At 41.5% G+C, this 18,316-nt stretch overlaps 1 long non-coding RNA gene and 1 pseudogene across 1 annotated transcript; one reads left to right on the top strand and one right to left on the bottom strand.

Annotated features, from left to right (window-relative positions):
- LOC115165376 (receptor-type tyrosine-protein phosphatase U-like) overlaps positions 1 to 18,316 on the top strand; it is a 282,163-nt pseudogene that overhangs the window by 199,388 nt on the left and 64,459 nt on the right.
- On the bottom strand, positions 16,597 to 17,135 carry LOC115175327 (uncharacterized). The gene is made up of 2 exons (XR_003872022.1): positions 17,045 to 17,135; positions 16,597 to 16,875 (listed from the first exon to the last, which is right to left on the bottom strand). It is a non-coding gene; the product is annotated as an uncharacterized LOC115175327 (long non-coding RNA).

The raw sequence follows: 18,316 nt of genomic DNA on the forward strand, positions 1-18,316 counted from the left end.
TTAGAATAAGGCTGTAACATAACAAAATTTGGAAAATGGCAAGTGGTCTGAATAATTCTGAATACACTATCTACAATACAAAATCCATGTGTACGTGTGTGTAGAGTGTGTGTCCATGTGTGTGCCATGTCAACCTTTGGATCAAAGTTGATCAACTGTCTGAAGGAGATAACAGGAGTCTGTAAATATACTATATATATATAAAAGGATGTCGACACCCCTTGAAATTTGTGAGTTTGGGTATTTCAGCCACACCAGTTGCTGACAGGCATATAAAATCGAGCACACAGTCATAGACAAACATTGGTAGTAGAATCGCCTTACTGAAGAGCTCAGTGACTTTCAATGTGGCACTGTCATGGGATGCCAACTTCCCAACGAGTCAGTTTGTCAAATTTCTGCCCTGCTAGAGCTGCCCATGTCAACTGTAAGTGCTGTATTGTGAAGGGGAAATGTCTAGGCGCAACAACGGCTCAACCGCGAAGTGGTAGGCCACACAAGCTCACAGAACGGCACTGCTGAGAAATGAGGCGTGTAGCGCTTAAAAATCATCTGTCCTTGGCTGCAACACTCACAACTGAGTTCCAAACTACCTCTGGAAGCAACATCAGCACAAGAACTGTTCGTCAGGAGCTTCATGAAATGGGTTTCCATGGCCGAGCAGCCGCACACAAGCCGAAGATCACCATGCGCAATGCCAAACATCGGCTGGAGTGGTGTAAAGCATGCCGCTATTGGACTCTGGAGCAGTGGGAACGCGTACTCTGGAGTGATGAATCATGCTCCACCATTTGTATTTGTATTTATTATGGATCACCATTAGCTGTTGCTAAGGCAGTAGCTACTCTTCCTGGGGTCCTTGCAAAATTAAGGCAGTTATACAATTTTAAAAACATTACAATACATTCATAACAGAATTCAGAACACACCATCTGGCATTCCGACGGACAAATCTGGGTTTGGCAGATGCCAGGAGACCGCTACCTGCCCGAATGCATATTGCCAACTGTTAAGTTTGGTGGAGGAGGAATAATGGTCTGGGGTTGTTTTTCAGGGTTCTGGCTCCTTAGTCACAGTGAAGGGAAATCTTAACACTACAGCATACTGTGCAATGACATTCTAGACAATTCTGTGCTTCCAACTTTGTGGCAGCAGTTTGAGGAAGGCCCTTTCCTGGTTTAGCATGACAATGCCCCGTGCACAAAGCGAGGTCCATACAGAAATGGTTTGTTGAGATTGGTGTGGAAGAACATGACTGGCCTGCACAGAGCCCTGACCTCAACCCCATCAAACACCTTTGGGAAGAATTGGAACGCCGACTGCCAGCCAGGCCTATCACCCAACATCAGTATCCGACCTCACTGATGCTCAAGGCTGAATGGAAGCAAGTCCCCGCAGCAATGTTCCAACATCTATTGGAACGTTTTCCCAGAAGAGTGGAGGCTGTTAAAGCAGCAAAAGGGGGACCAACTACACATTAATGCCCATGATTTTGGGATGAGATGTTCGACGAGCAGGTTTCGACATACTTTTGGTCATGTAGTGTATGTCTGGGTGTTACAGGGTGTTACAGCAATATGTTAATTGATATTGCACATGGCTGTAATCACAACTCCTCTGGGTCTCAAATGAATGTTGTGAGATAGACTAATTCATTCCTTTGTATCCATTAGAGGAAAAGATACCAATGTCATGTCCTCTTCTCTATGGTGTATGTCTCCCATCAATTTCATAGATTCCCAATACTGCAGTCTCTCTATCTCACTGAAGACTGTCTGTGCTTGTGCAGTTGTGTAGCTAGCTATAGTAGGTTTCACTCACTCTGTGCTATTATCAGGGTCTGAAATTTGACTTTCAACCTCAGTTGCTTTATCCTCTTGCAGTGGCAAAACAACTCCTCCAAGAATATAAGTACTACCACTCCCATCCTCTCAAAAGGATTGACACGCTTTCATTGCACACAACAAAGCACAAACAGCAGAGAGGAAACAATGGTTGTTATGTGTAAGGATAGATGCAGTGCTATCTTCATGGGACCATGCAGCATCTCCCAGCTGAGAGAGAGACAGACTCTGAGCTTATTACTGGAGAAGGAAATCCATCCCTGGTGTTCCATTCACTTTTAATGATGCATGTTTCCCTGTGTAAAAAGGCAGGAGTAAAAAACCTCAGAGGAAACCTCAATGCACCTCTCTCTAAGAGTACTAAGAGTTATTTAATTATAGATTTACAGCTCAATCACTCTTTGGTGGCTGTACGTCAGACAGGGACCTGCTGGTACGTGGCCATAAAGAGTCCAAAAAGCCATTATGTGTCATCCTCCCCCTCCATACCCCCTCGTAAACTATTACGGAGAAATTAATGATGTACTGAACATGTACATGACATACCATTTCTCCGTAATAGTTTACCTTTCCTCCCCTTCACTAATTGACTAGGGATATTAAAGACACGCTGTGCAGGAGGCATCTCCTGGGAGAAACGCAGCTTTGAACAAATCCCTTTAAATGAGAAGCTCCTAATATTTGTCCTCCACTTCCAGGACTTTTAATTGCACTCGGTATCCAAGACAACCAGAACATATGGAAATTCGGGAGGGACGTTTCTGTGGGAACAGTGACTCACAAGATTTGATGGGGCTGCAGACCTTTTATGAGAGAATAGGGAAGAGGCTGTATGTTTATTAGATAGGATGTGTGGATAGACACAGTTCAGCTGGTTTTAAAGGGGACTGATGAAGGATGTGTCTGTGTGCATGTGTGAGTGTGTGTTGTGAGAGTATGTGTGTGTGTGAGCATGTGTGTTTGTGTATGTGTGTATGTATATTATCTTGTTTATCACAAGGTCAGTCTAATTGCTATATAATATAATTTTGTCTGTACTCCTGTGCTCTGTCTCCTCAGCTCCAATGTTTGACCATGGAGACATGCTGTCCCCTCTGAGTGAAACAGAGAGCACGATCACTGTGTTGCTTCGCCCCGCCCTGGGCAGGGGATCACCCATCAGGTGAGAACGCAACAGACACACACAGACATGTACATAAATATTTGCATTGGTTGCCCCCCCCAACCCTCCAACTCCTCTTTTTACGCTGCTGCTACTCTCTGTTTATCATATATACATAGTCACTTTAACTATACATTCATGTACATACTACCTCAATTGGGCCAACCAACCAGTGCTCCCGCACATTGGCTAACTGGGCTATCTGCATTGTGTCCTGCCACCCACCACCTGTCAACCCCTCTTTTACGCTACTGCTACTCTCCATCATATATGCATAGTCACTTTAACTATACATTCATGTACATACTACCTCAATTGGGCCAACCAACCAGTGCTCCCGCACATTGGCTAACTGGGCTATCTGCATTGTGTCCTGCCACCCACCACCCGTCAACCCCTCTTTTACGCTACTGCTACTCTCAATCATATATGCATAGTCACTTTAACCATATCTACATGTACATACTACCTCAATCAGCCTGACTAACCGGTGTCTGTATGTAGCCTCGCTACTTTTATAGCCTCGCTACTGTATATAGCCTGTCTATTTACTGTTGTTTTATTTCTTTACTTACCTATTGTTCACATAATACCTTTTTTGCACTATTGGTTAGAGCCTGTAAGTAAGCATTTCACTATAAGGTCTACACCTGTTTTATTCGGCACACTTGACAAATAAACTTTGATTTTATATACGATTTATAGACATTTTGATGTCACATTTACAGCACATACATATTATTTGCCAATGCCCCTATATGACCAAACTTAATGAAACATCTTACAATAATGTATACCAACATCTTGTATTGTGCTCTCTCTCCACCAGTACGTACCAGGTTGTGGTAAAGGAGGAGAGTGGCTGGAAGGTGAAGAGGGAACTGGGGGTTCAGGACTGTTACCCTCTGCCCATGTCCCATGGGGAGGCCCAGGCCAGAGGGACCCCCCACTACTACACGGCCGAGCTGCTTCCCAGCAGCCTGCCTGAAGCCAGCCCCTTCACCGTGGGGGACAACCACACCTACAATGGCTACTGGAACACCCCGCTGGACCCCCGCAAGAGCTACCTCGTCTACTTCCAGGCCATGAGCAACTTCAGAGGGGTGAGTACAGGACTTGAAGAAGGCTGTGGCTGATTTATAGATCAACCACAAGCCCCTAGGTGATCTGAGAGTATGGGTAGGTAAGCAATAGGTCATTATCACAATACGGTTTAGAGCACTCAATTTGGCTGCTGGGAGACCCCCAGCTCGTTTAAAACCATTTACAACTACCTGCGGTTTTCAAGGGATTTTTAAATAAATGTTATAACTATTTGGTTTTTCCACCATCACTTCTTGAAGAGCAAAGTCAGAACTATACATTTCCGATTATTCCACATTTAGCTCTATGATCAGAGTTATACAACAAGTAACACATGCTTTTGATGATCAGTAAACATCAATTGATCATGTACTGTATTCAGATACGTGAGGGTGGCCTATCCATTTGACATATAGCTAGCTAGCTAAGCAACTTGTCATTTAGCTTGCTTCATCAGAGATTAGGATTTTGGAAAGTGCTTGTCATGGGCAAATCACTTTTCAGAAAATGTAAGAGACACGGCGTGGCTAATCTCAGTGTGACGGCTCCCGGTGAGAGCAGGTGTCCAATGGAGATGTTATATTAAAACAAAAAAATGCCCAATGCCATCATGCACTGATTAAGAAACACTTCAATACTTATTATTGGAGTGTGGCAGAACAAAGCAAATCTGGGAACAAATGCAAGATATTGGAGAATCTATTCAAGTCAGCCATACCTAGAATAATGGGAAGTTATTGACTTTTTATTTATATATATTAAATGTGATGTAATTTACAATGTATGCTAATAATAATAAAGCCTAATAATATAATTTAAAAGCACAAAAAAAAGAACAAAACAAGAAATGATGCAAACAACTGCTTGTATGTCATGAAAGAGAAAAGAAGCAGAGAAATATGGTTTAACAACTGATGTTGTTTAAAAAATGTATGGTTTTCTGTCGGACTGCTGTCATCACCACTATAGATGGCAAGCAAATCAAACAATATTTGTATATAGCCATCTAGTTTATCCCCTGAAAGTTAGTTTGTTAACTAGCCATATTGAAGTGATCTGTTCTGAGCTAGCGAACCAATTTGACGTGGTCCATCAATAAATATACAGTTGAAGTCCGAAGTTTTCATACACCTTAGCCAAATACATTTAAACTCAGTTTTTCACAATTCCTGACATTTAATCCTAGTTAACATTCCCTGTCTTAGGTCAGTTAGGATCACCAATTTATTTGAAGAATGTGAAATGTCAGAATAATAGTATCGAGTGATTTATTTCAGCTTTTAATTCTTTCATCACATTCCCTGTGGGTCAGAAGTTTACATACAATACATTCAATTAGTGTTTGGTAGCATTGCCTTTAAATTGTTTAACTTGGGTCAAACGTTTTAGGTAGCCTTCCACAAACTTCCCACAATAAGTTGGGTGAATTTTGGCCCATTCGTCCTGACAGAGCTGGTGTAACTGAGTCAGGTTTGTAGGCCTCCTTGCTCACACACGCTTTTTCAGTTCTGCCCACAAACTTTCTATAGTATTGAGGTCAGGGCTTTGTAATGGCCACTCCAATACCTTGACTTTGTTGTCCTTAAGCCATTTTGCCCCAACTTTGGAAGTATGCTTGGGGTCATTTTCCATTTGGAAGACCCATTTGCAACCAAGCTTTAACTTCCTGACTGATGTCTTGAGATGTTGCTTCAATATATGCACATAATATTCCTCCCTCATGATGCCATCTATTTTGTGAAGTGGACCAGTCCCTCCTGCAGCAAAGCACCCCCACAACATGATGCTGCCACCCCCGTGCTTCACGGTTGGGATGGTGTTCTTCGACTTGCAAGCCTCCCCCTTTTTCCTCCAAACATAATGATGGTCATTATGGCCAAACAGTTCTATTTTTGTTTCATCAGACCAGAAGACATATCTCCAAAAAGTATGATCTTTGTCCCCATGTACAGTTGCAAACCGTAGTCTGTCTTTTTTATGGCGGTTTTGGAGCAGTTCCTTGTTGAGAGGCCTTTCAGGTTATGTCGATAAAAGACTCGTTTTACTGTGGATATAGATACTTTTGTACCTGTTTCCTCCATTATCATCACAAGGTCCTTTGCTGTTGTTCTGGGATGATTTGCACTTTTCGCACCGAAATACGTTCATCTCTAGGAGACAGAACGCTCTCCTTCCTGAGCGGTATGATGGCTGCGTTGTCCCATGGTGTTTATACTTACGTACTATTGCTTGTACTAACGAATGTGGTACCTTCAGGCATTTGGAAATTGCTCCCAAGGATGAACCAGACTTGTGGAGGTCTACAATTTTTTTCTGAGGTCTTGGCTGGTTTATTTTGATTTTCCCATGACGTCAAGCCAAGAGGCACTGAGTTTGAAGGTAGGCCTTGAAATACATCCACAGGTACACCTCCAATTGACTCAAATTATGTCAATTAGCCTATCAGAAACTTCAAAAGCCATGACATCATTTTCTGTAATTTCCCAAGCTGTTTAAATGCACAGTCAACTTAGTGTATGTAAACTTCTGACCCACTGGAATTGTGATACAGTGAAATAATCTGTCTGAAAAATAATAGTTGGAAAGATTACTTGTGTCATGCACAAAGTGATGTCCTATCCGACTTGCCAAAACAATTGTTTGTTAACAAGAAGTTTGTGGAGTGGTTGAAAAACGAGGTTAATGACTCCAACCTAAGTGCATGTAAACTTTCGACTTCAACTGTAGGTATTCCTCTAGTCTAGATGGGATAAGGCAGTGTGCAGTGCGATGGCGATTGCATCGTCTGTTGGTCTATTGTGGCAGTAAGCAAATTGAAGTGGGTCTAGTGTGTCAGGTAAGGTAGAGGTGATTTGATCCTTGACTAGTCTCTCAAAGCACTTCATGACGACAGAAGTGAGTGCTACAGGGCGATAGTCATTTCGTTTCATTACCTTTGCTTTCTTGGGTACAGGAACAAAGGTGGACATCTTGAAGCATGTGGGGACAGTAGACTTGGATAGGGAGAGATTGAATATATCCATAAACACTCCAGCCAGCTGGTTTGCGAATGCTCTGTGGATGCGGCTAGGGTTGCCTTCTGGGCCGGCAGCCTTTCGACGTTTAACACTTTTAAATGTCTTACTCACGTCGGCCACGGAGAAGGAGAGCTCACGGTCCTTGGTAGCGGGCCGTGTCGGTGGCACTGTGTTATCCTCAAAGCGGGCAAAGAAGGTGTTTAGCTTGTCCAGAAGCAAGAGGTATGTACAGTTGAGGTCGGAAGTTTAATGACTCCAAACTACGTGTATGTAAACTTCCTATTTCAACTGTATGTAAACTTCCGACTTCAACTTTAGCCTATCATGGCTGTCTGCAGCAATCGTGATTAAACACTCTTAAAAACAATGTTGAAAAGGGTATAATGTTAGCTAACTTCACTATGTTGGTTGGAGAAAAAGTACACTAGGTCTACTTACCACTATGTTTAGCCAACTGTGTAAAGTTTCTACCGGTAGCTTGCAAACTAAACATTATAATATCAGCTAACAGTACATTGGAAAATGCACCCTTCTGCTGCTTGACAGGCAGAACCCACAAAGGATGGGAAATTAACCTAAACCAATCATAGTTGTCTGTTAAAGCTTACATTTGTTTTATATCACTCATATATCCAATTAATGGTGGCCAATATTGAGAGATATCATGAGGCTACCATCACATATCTGAAAAAACATGATCAATTGATGTTTACTGATCATTACTGATTGTTTTTCATGAAATAATTTGAAATGTGGTGTTCTGACTATGCTTGTCAAGAGGTGATGATGTTACAACTAAATAGTTAACATTTATTTAAAAATCCTTTGAAAATGGCACACAGTTGTCAACGGTTTAAGAGGAGCTGGGGGTCTCCTTGCCCCCAGCAGGCAAATCGAACGCTCTGCACCTTATTGAGATGTTTTTTTGATAACGACTTATATGATAATTGCTTCAGTTGCTAATTGGCTTGGTAGAAATTTTGGCCAATTACTTACCGATCCACAGGGCAATTTGGAATTCAATATGTAACGCCAAATATGTGTTAGTTTAATGAAAATGTAGTATTTGTCTAACTTCCATTGTCCTCCACAAGACTGGCTGAATACAATGCCTTCGGAAAGTATTCAGACGACTTGACTTTTTCAAAATTTTTGTTACGTTACAGCCTTATTCTAAAATGGATTAAATAAAACAAAATACTCAGCAATCTACACACAATACCCCATAATGACAAAGTGTAAACAGGTTTTTAGAAATGTTTGAAAATGTATTAAACGGAAGTAATCACATCCTTTGCTATGAGACTCGAAATTGAGCTCAGGTACATCCTGTTTCCATTGAACATCCTTGAGATGTTTCTACAACTTGATTGGAGTCCACCTGTGGTAAATTCAATTGATTGGACATGATTTGAAAAGGCACACACCTGTCTATATAAGGTCCCAGAGTTGACAGTGCATGTCAGAGCAAAAACCAAGCCATGAGGTCAAAGGAGTTGTCCTAGAGCTCCGAGACAAGATTGTGTCGAGGCACACATCTCTAGAAGGGTACCAAAACATTTCTGCAGCATTAAAGGTCCCCAAGAATGGCCTCCATCATTCTTAAATGGAAAACGTTTGGAACCCCCAACACTATTCCTAGAGCTGGCCGCCCCCAGCCAAACTGAGCCAATGGTCACTCTGACAGAGCTCCAGAGTTCCTCTGAAAAGATAACAATCTCTGCAGCACTCCACCAATTAGGCTTTTATGGTAGAGTGGCCAGACTGAAGCCACTCCTCAGTAAAAGGCACATGACAGCCCATTTGGAGTTTGCCAAAAGGCACCTAAAGACTCTGGCCATGAGAAACCACATTCTCTGGTCTGATGAAACCATGATTGAACTCTTTTGCTTGTATGCCAAGCGTCACGTCTGGAGGAAACCTGGCACAATCCCTACAGTGAAGCATGGTGGTGGCACCATCATGCTGTGGGGATGTTTTTCAGCGGCAGGGACTGGGAGACTAGTCAGGATCGAGGCAAAGATGAACGGAGCAAAGTACAGAGAGATCCTTGATGAAAACCTGCTCCAGAGCGCTCAGGACCTCAGACTGGGGTGAAGGTTTACCTTCCAACAGGACGATGACCCTAAACACACAGCCAAGACAATGCAGGAGTGGCTTCGGGACTTGAACCTGATCTAAAATCTCTGGAGAGACCTGAAAATAGTTGTGCAGCAACGCTCGCCATCCAACCTGACAGAGCTTGACAGGATCTGCAGAGAGGAATGGGAGAAACTCCCCAAATACAGGTATCAAATCTTAAGCTTGTAGCATTATACCAAGAAGTCTCAAGGTTGTAATCACTGCCAAAGGTCCTTCAACAAAGTACTGAGTAAAGGGTCTAAATACTTATGTAAATAATATTTTTTTGTTTTATAAATTTACAAACATTTATAAAACCTGTTTTTGCTTTGTCATTATGGGTTATTGTGTAGATTGATGAGGGGAAAAAACGATTTAATCAATTTTAGAACAAGGCTGCAACCTAACAATGTAGAAAAAGTCAAGTGGACTGAATACTTTCCGAAGGCACTGTATGTCTCCCATAATGTATGCCAGGTTTGAAAGAGCAGGGGAAATTACCTCCTTTAGGCTTGTACCCCATGTGAAAATATTTGTGGTGTGAAATGTGCTTGTTGGAAGAGAATGCCTGGATTGGCATGGTCCCTAACTGGAAACCATGTAACTGAACGTGTCGAGTGCTTTGATTTGATGCACAGCATACAAAGGGTGTCAGGGACAGGGAATTACTTGTGCGCATTACTTCCAGCTAGTAAATCTGTGATTAGCTGGTATTACTCAGATAGACAACAAAGAGACAAGTGGGCTCCTTCTCTTTTCCCTCCCACATTATCCCTCCCTCCATTCTCTGTCCTTTCCCTCTCCCTGTTTCTCTTTTCATCCCTCTGCTACTGGCCTTACCCTCCTCATCCCTAGCCTTATTCTCCATTCCCTCTCTCCTCATCCCTCCATTCTTCTCCTCTATCTACTCCTTTTCCTCTCTGTTATTCCAAATCAGTGGAGACTCATTAAACCCTGTGACTAATAGGATCCTCTATAGAGGAAGATCCGGATCCTGATCCAGCAGGGCTTTATTCCAGACCACATCCTCTGTTCCTGTTTTCTTGCTCCACTGCTCCTCTCCTGCCCAAATAAAGCTGCAGCAGTCCCAATCATACACCAAGGAAGACCCATTATCAGTCCAAACTGCCATTACAGGATCACCCCGCTACCTGGCACTGACAATTACTTAGGGATAATTGGACACAGGTGCAGATGATTAGAGATAGAAATGTTCTGTTACAATATTCAGAGAGCTTTTCTTTGCAAATCTAAATCTGGGCCAGCATTCGGAGCAACCTCTTGTGGATCATCAGTAAGGTAATGGATTCCTACAGGACTTTGCATCATTGCTCTTTTTGATACCTCTGGTTAGCTTGGTATCGCAGGTTACCGTTGTTATTGTAGAGTCTTTTAGGCGGAAGTCTGATAAATGGGTGTATTCTAGTTTTGGGCCCATCAGCAAAGCAGCTCACCCCCCTTTTCCTCCAGTGGTGGTGGCTTTTTCCGGCCCTGTGGAGAAATTCTAGAGGCAGTGCAGCGTGACCAGTTCACACAACCGGGTTAATAAGCGGCAGGATTAGACTGAAGCGTTTGACTTTACCAACGTCTGGGATTAGGGCTTTGTTTTGACTCCAGCGCTGGGAGCAGGCAGGGCAATGGAGGCACAGTGCACGATCACAAGGCCCAGCCCTAAGTCCCTAGGGGGCTCTGCCAGCCAAGGCCATTCAGGCACCAAGGGTATACAGTAGTTACAGTCAGTCAGGCGGTCCCTATACCAATTCCAAGGCTCTCCCAATGGTCACAGAGAATCTACACTCCCTTCATGCCAGATCACCTTATTGGGCTTATATACCCTTCATACAGAGGAAAGGGGGTAGAGAGTTCATGTACACTTTTAGAAGTCAAGGAGCCTGGAAGAAGCTTTTGGGGTTCTAAAAATTGTCACACATGGGGAACCTTTCACATGGGGACGTATTCTAATATAATATTAACATTGCTGATTACATATAGAGCCGTGACAGTCATCCGAATGCAATTACCTCTTTATATAGTAAAAAAGTGGTAACAATTCCAACATTGGGGTTTGCATAGGCTCTTAACCTGTTAGGGTATAGGGGGCAGTATTTTCACGTCTGGATAAAAAAATTTACCCGATTTAATCTGGTTACTAATCCTACCCAGTAACTACAATATGCATATACTTATTATATATGGATAGAAAACACCCTAAAGTTTCAAAAACTGTTTGAATGGTGTCTGTGAGTATAACAGAACTCATTTGGCAGGCAAAACCCTGAGACAGATTCTGACAGGAAGTGGATACCTGATGTGTTGAATTGACTTTAAGCCTATACCATTGAAAAACAAAGGGGCTGAGGAATATTTTGGCACTTCCTATTGCTTCCACAAGATGTCCCCAGCCTTTACAAAGTGTTTTGAGTCTTCTACAGTGAGATCTGACTGAAGAAGAGCCATGGAACGTGATGGCCCATTAGAGACCTGGCGCGCGAGTTGATGGTGGGTACTCTCATTCCGAAACGTTTTAAAAGAGAACCCAATGGTCCGCCTTGAATTTTATTCATGTTCTGGTTAAAAAAGGCCCTAATGATTTATGCGATACAACGTTTGACATGTTTGAACGAACGTAAATATATTTTTTCCGTTCTTGAAGTGAAGTGAAGTCCGGCTGGCTTAGATCATGTGCTACAACACATAGGTTTTTGGACATAAATGATGAGCTTTTTTGAACAAAACTACATTCGTTATGGACCTGGGATTCTTTGGAAGTGACATCTGATGAAGAGAATCAAAGGTAATGGATTATTTACATAGTATTTTCGATTTTAGATCTCTCCAACATGGCGGTTAGTCTGTATCGCAATGCGTATTTTTCTGGCGCAGTGCTCAGATTATTGCAAAGTGTGATTTCCCAGTAAGGTTAATTTTAAATCTGGCAAGTCCATTGCGTTCAAGAGATGTAAATCTCTAATTCTTTGAATGACAATATAATATTTTACCAATTTTTTCTAATATTAATTAATTATTTTGTTGTCATGACTTGACTGCCGGTATTGGAGGGAAACGATTTCCTGAACATCAACGCCATAGTAAAATGCTGTTTTTAGATATAAATATGAACTTGATAGAACTAAAAATGCATGCATTGTCTAACATAATGTCCTAGGAGTGTCATCTGATGGAGATTGTAAAAGGTTAGTGCATAATTTTAGCTGATTTTATGGTTTTGGTGACGCCTGTCTTTGAATCGACAATACACTACACACAGCTATTGTCAATGTACTCTCCTAACAACCTAACTTTATGCTTTCCCCGTAAAACCTTTTTGAAATCGGAAAACGTGGTTAGATTAAGGAGATGTTTATCTTTCAAAGGCTGTAAGTTAGTTGTATGTTTGAGAAATTTGAATTTTGACATTTATTTGGTTTCAAATTTGCCGCTCTTGAAATGCACCTGCTGTTGATAGGGTGCGCCACGGGTGGCACGCTAACGTCCCACATAGCCCCAAGAAGTTAAGGAACTCATACACATCTGTAATCCTCATTGAAGCTACAAAACTGTCGTGTTCAACCTTAACAAATGATGACAACAGAACAGATTAACAGGAATGACATTTGCTCTCACGGGTGGCCAACAATAACTATCTGAAAGCCACACTCTTACTAAGCCACACCCCCAGTATTCTTATCTGACCCGCTGGGTCATATCTTAATAACCCAGCATCAATAACTCAGCAGCATCAACAACCCAAACTGTCTCTTTTTAATGAAAACAACCCAACTAAGTGACCCAAATTCCTGCAACCCAGCAAACAACCAAGCATTTTTAAGAGTGCAGGCTAGGTTGAAGATAGCTAGCGATTTAAGCCAACACCTAATTTTGTATTTATTATGGATCCCCATTAGCTGGTGCCAAGGCAGCAGCTACTCTTCCTGGGGTCCAAACACATTAAAGCACTTACATATAAAACAAAAGATAAAACAGTAAATCATATAACATTATTACACCACTACATATCAACAATACAAAATGTATAATACCACCATACAACAATATTAAAAGGAAAGTGAAAGGGGGATACCTAGTCAGTTGTATTACAATTTATGCGTATGTACCTTTTGTGTGTGTCTCTTCACAGTCCCCGCTGTTCCATAGTGTGTATTTCTACCTGGTTTTTTTTCAATCTGATTCTACTGCCTGCATCAGTAACCTGATGTGGAAAAGGAAAAGGCGGGCCAAACAAGCCCCATCAACATCGACGGGGCTGTAGTGGAGTGGGTCAAGAGTTTCAAGTTCCTTAGTGTCCACATCACCAACGAACTATCATGGTCCAAACATACCAAGACAGTCGTGAAGAGGGCACGACAAACCTTTTCCCCCTCAGGAGACTGAAAATATTTGGCATGGGCCCCCAGATCCTCAAAAAGTTATATAGCTTCCCTGTTCTGAGCCAACTGCAATTTTCCTAAATCCCTCTTTGTGGCACCTGACCACACTACTGAACAGTAGTCAAAGTGCGACAAAACTAGGGCCTATAGGACTTGCCTTGTTGATAGTGTTGTTAAGAAGGCAGAGCAGTGCTTTATTATGGACAGACTTCTCCCTCTCAGCCTATCATCAGTAATTTGTGTAAGTGCTGTGCTTGTTGAATGTCCTTCCCTATAAGTGTGCTTAAAGTCTGTCAATTTATTTACTGTAAAATAGCATTGTATCTGTTCAAACACAAGTTTACTAAGTGTTGGTAACAGGCTGATTGGTCCGCTATTTGAGCCAGTAAAGGGGGCTTTACTACTCTTAGGTAGCGGAATGACTTATGCTTCTTTCCAGCTCTCAGGTCACACACTTTCTAGTAGGCTTATTATCCTCAGTCATTTTCCATCCAGATTGTCAGACCCCGGTGGCTTGTCAATAATTTTTTCACCTCTTCCACACTCAGTGCTTGTCTTTCATAATTTCGTCAGATAAACTTGGATATGTTGTGTCAGCGTTTGTTGCTGGCACGTCATGCCTAAGTTTGCTTATCTTGCCAACGAAAAAGTCAAGTAGTTGTCAATATCAGTGTGTTTTTTTGATGAATGAACTATCTGATTCAATGAATGATGGAGCACCCAAAATGTCAAGCTTTTTACTATGAGTCTTTTATATATATTTTTTTGTTTCATAGTATAGTTTTTTTTTGGTTATTTTTTGTTTAGTCACATGCTATCTTCATTTGCAGTACGTTTGCCAATCGATTGGGCTGCCAGACCTATTTGCCATACCTTTTGCCTCATCCCTCTCAACCATCCATTTGAGGGGATTTAACAGTTTTACAGTCATTTTCTCAATGGGTGAATGGTTATTAGTAATTGGAATAAGCAATGTCAAGTGCAGCGTCTGGTTGCTCCTCATTACACACCACAGACCAGCAAATATTATTTACATCATCAACATAAGAATCACTACAAAACTTGTTAAATGACCTCTTATACACTATATTAGGCCCAGCCTTTGGAACTTTGGTTTTCCTAGATATGGCTATTATATTGTGATCACTACAGTGGTTTTTCTTTTAAATGTTTTGAGCTTATGCCGCAACCGTTTGTGGTAGATGGTGGCAGATTGCTCGTTCTGTCATTGCACTACACTATCACAAGGGGGAGTTAGAATGCTGATCTATCGGTAGTCTAAACTGTAGCACAAATTTACTATCTTTTCGTAAATTAATGGAGGTGTTTTCAATCCGAGAGTCTGTCTTCTCTGGCACTAGAGTCCGGCATCAGGCAACTACAATAAAAATGCTTCCGGTGGTCATGGAGTTGAGAGACTTTGGTAAATACAATGGGGGAATTACACTTGTGGACTAACAATTATCGAAAAATAGGCATGGTGGGCTTTCTAAATAACAAACTGGATTTATTTACTAGTGTGAGAGTGATCGCCCCTCAATATAAAGTGAGTTTCTGAAACACGGAGTCCTTCAATTATTTGTGACATTGTGGTTACAATGAAGAATAAAATAAATCAAATAAATCCTATTCATAATGAATAATCAGATGCGTGTTGCAAGATTTATTTAGTTTTACTTACTATATTATGTATTGGAGCACAACATTTTTTAACTTTTACGTTAACATGTAGTTTACCAATAAAATGGACTGATGGTGATGTGGACATAATCAGAATACATATCCTGAAAGAAAGAAATGATCTCACTCCAATACATTTTTATAGAAAGTTAGCAAAAATTGTTAAGATCTTGCTACCATGGAAAGGAAAATACCTGTCTATTTGTGGAAAAATCACCCTGATTAACTCTTTAGTCATATCACTGTTTACCTATTTGCTTATGGTTTTGCCTACACCTAGCAACCTGTTTAAATTGTATGAGCAAAAATATTCTTTTTTTTTTGGAATCGCAAGCCAGACAAAATTAAAAGGGCCTATTTATATAATGAATATGAAAGCATTAGACCTCTCACTAAAGGCGTCAGTCATACAAAACTTATACTTATTTCCGAACTGGTTCTCCAGCAAATTAGTAAGAATTTATTTTATTTTACTGTTATTTTACCAGGTAAGTTGACTGAACACATTCTCATTTACAACGACCTGGGGAATAGTTACAGTGGAGAGGAAGGGGATGAATGAGCCAATTGTAAGCTGGGGATGATTAGGTGACCGTGATTTTTTGAGGGACAACTTGAGAATTTAGCCAGGACACCGGGGTTAACACCCCTACTCTTACGATAAGTGCCATGGGATATTTAGTGACGACAGAGAGTTAGGACACCCATTTCACGTCCCATGCGAAAGACAGCACCCTACACAGGGCCATTGGGATAATTTTTTTGACCTGAGAAAAGAGTGAGTCCTACTGGCCCTCCAACACATTTTTTACATTTTTACATTTTAGTCATTTAGCAGACGCTCTTATCCAGAGCGACTTACAGTAGTGAATGCATACATTTCATACATTTTTTTCCCCCCCGTACTGCATGTGCAGTGCAGTCTTCCATCACATGTACAGATGATTCTCAAGATCTTACACACTAATGAGATGCTATTGAGCCCAAACTACAACACTGCCTGAGCCAAGGACTACATGCTTTCTGGTAAGTTTTGATTACAGTACTGGGTGGGGTGAATATATTTCATAGGATTAAAGATAGTCAATCAGGATTAAAGATATTCAGGATGAAAAAAAAAAATTGTGATTCTGCAATCTTCTCAGGGTGGTTGCATGAAAGTTCCCTTTGTCATGAGGCAGCAGTACCTGAAATCTAGAACTCTCTATTCACTGTATCTCTTAAACATTTAGTATACAATTGTTCTAATTGTATTTCTCATGCGCCGGCCTTTTGATTGTTATAATTGTTTCACAAATTCCTTTTTGTGTACTTTGTATTGGTTTTGCTACTTTTTGTGAAGCAGGGTTCCCCTTGCAAAAGAGACGTCGGTCTCAATGAGACTTCCCTGTATAAATAATGGTTAAAAAACAAGAATCATGTCTTTAGCCCGGGATAATCCATCTATAGACGGATTATCTGGTCGTCTGGAGTCGACGGTATGAAAAATAGGGACCCTCCGTCGATCTCCGTTGTGGAAGGCAGTACACACATCCTCTTCCTTATGTCGTCTTCTCCTGTTGAATCTGAAAACAGCAAGCCTGGACAAGGACACGCCCGAGAAAATAAGTCAAGCAACGGATCCCTCATAACAAATTCAGAAAAGCTAAATCAATAAATCCACATTCCCGAACTAGAAAATGAAAATGTTCTTGAAGACGAAATAGTTTTGATTGCTTCAGCTGCGGGAAAAGTACTACTGAGTGTTACCTTGAGTGTGGTGAACATGTGTCCCAGTTCTCCGTGCTGCAGAGAGGGGTCCATTAGATCTTCTATCAAACTCACCTCAGCAGCCAGGTTCCTCATCCTAGAACAGGGACAAAGCTATCGTCACCTTGACGGGGACTGCAATGTAGGAAACGAGCTTCAAAACATAAAAATGTTGTCTCTGCAGCCTGTCGTCAGTAGTAGTAATGCCTCCTGTCCTCAGTAGTAATGCCTCCTGTCCTCAGTAGTAACAGTAGTAATTCCTCCTGTCCTCAGTAGTAATTCCTCCTGTCCTCAGTAGTAATTCCTCCTGTCCTCAGCAGTAATTCCTCCTGTCCTCAGCAGTAATTCCTCCTGTAATCAGTAGTAACAGTAGTAATTCCTCCTGTCCTCAGTACACCACTTCCATGTCTCACCCAATGTTCAAGAATGTCCTTTTTTCAGATTACAAACGCTCACATTCGGTTATTTGAAAATGAAAAAAATGTCCATTTACACAATTCTTGCAACCAATTGAATGTGATGTGTGTGTGTATGTGTGTGTATATGTATGTGTATATATATATATATATATATATATATATATATATATATATATATATATATATATATATATATATATATATATATATACTGCTCAAAAAATAAAGGGAACACTTAAACAACACAATGTAACTCCAAGTCAATCACACTTCTGTGAAGAAAAAAAACTGTCCACTTAGGAAGCAACACTGATTGACAATAAATTTCACATGCTGTTGTGCAAATGGAATAGACAACAGGTGGAAATTATAGGCAATTAGCAAGACACCCCCAATAAAGGAGTGGTTCTGCAGGTGGGGACCACAGACCACTTCTCAGTTCCTATGCTTCCTGGCTGATGTTTTGGTCACTTTTGAATGCTGGCGGTGCTTTCACTCTAGTGGTAGCATGAGACGGAGTCTACAACCCACACAAGTGGCTCAGGTAGTGCAGCTCATCCAGGATGGCACATCAATGCGAGCTGTGGCAAGAAGGTTTGCTGTGTCTGTCAGCATAGTGTCCAGAGCATGGAGGCGCTACCAGGAGACAGGCCAGTACATCAGGAGACGTGGAGGAGGCCGTAGGAGGGCAACAACCCAGCAGCAGGACCGCTACCTCCGCCTTTGTGCAAGAAGGAGCACTGCCAGAGCCCTGCAAAATGACCTCCAGCAGGCCACAAATGTGCATGTGTCTGCTCAAACGGTCAGAAACAGACTCCATGAGGGTGGTATGAGGGCCCGATTCCACAGGTGG

This window comes from Salmo trutta, chromosome 3 (assembly GCF_901001165.1).
Source record: "Salmo trutta chromosome 3, fSalTru1.1, whole genome shotgun sequence".
NCBI lineage: Eukaryota > Metazoa > Chordata > Actinopteri > Salmoniformes > Salmonidae > Salmo > Salmo trutta.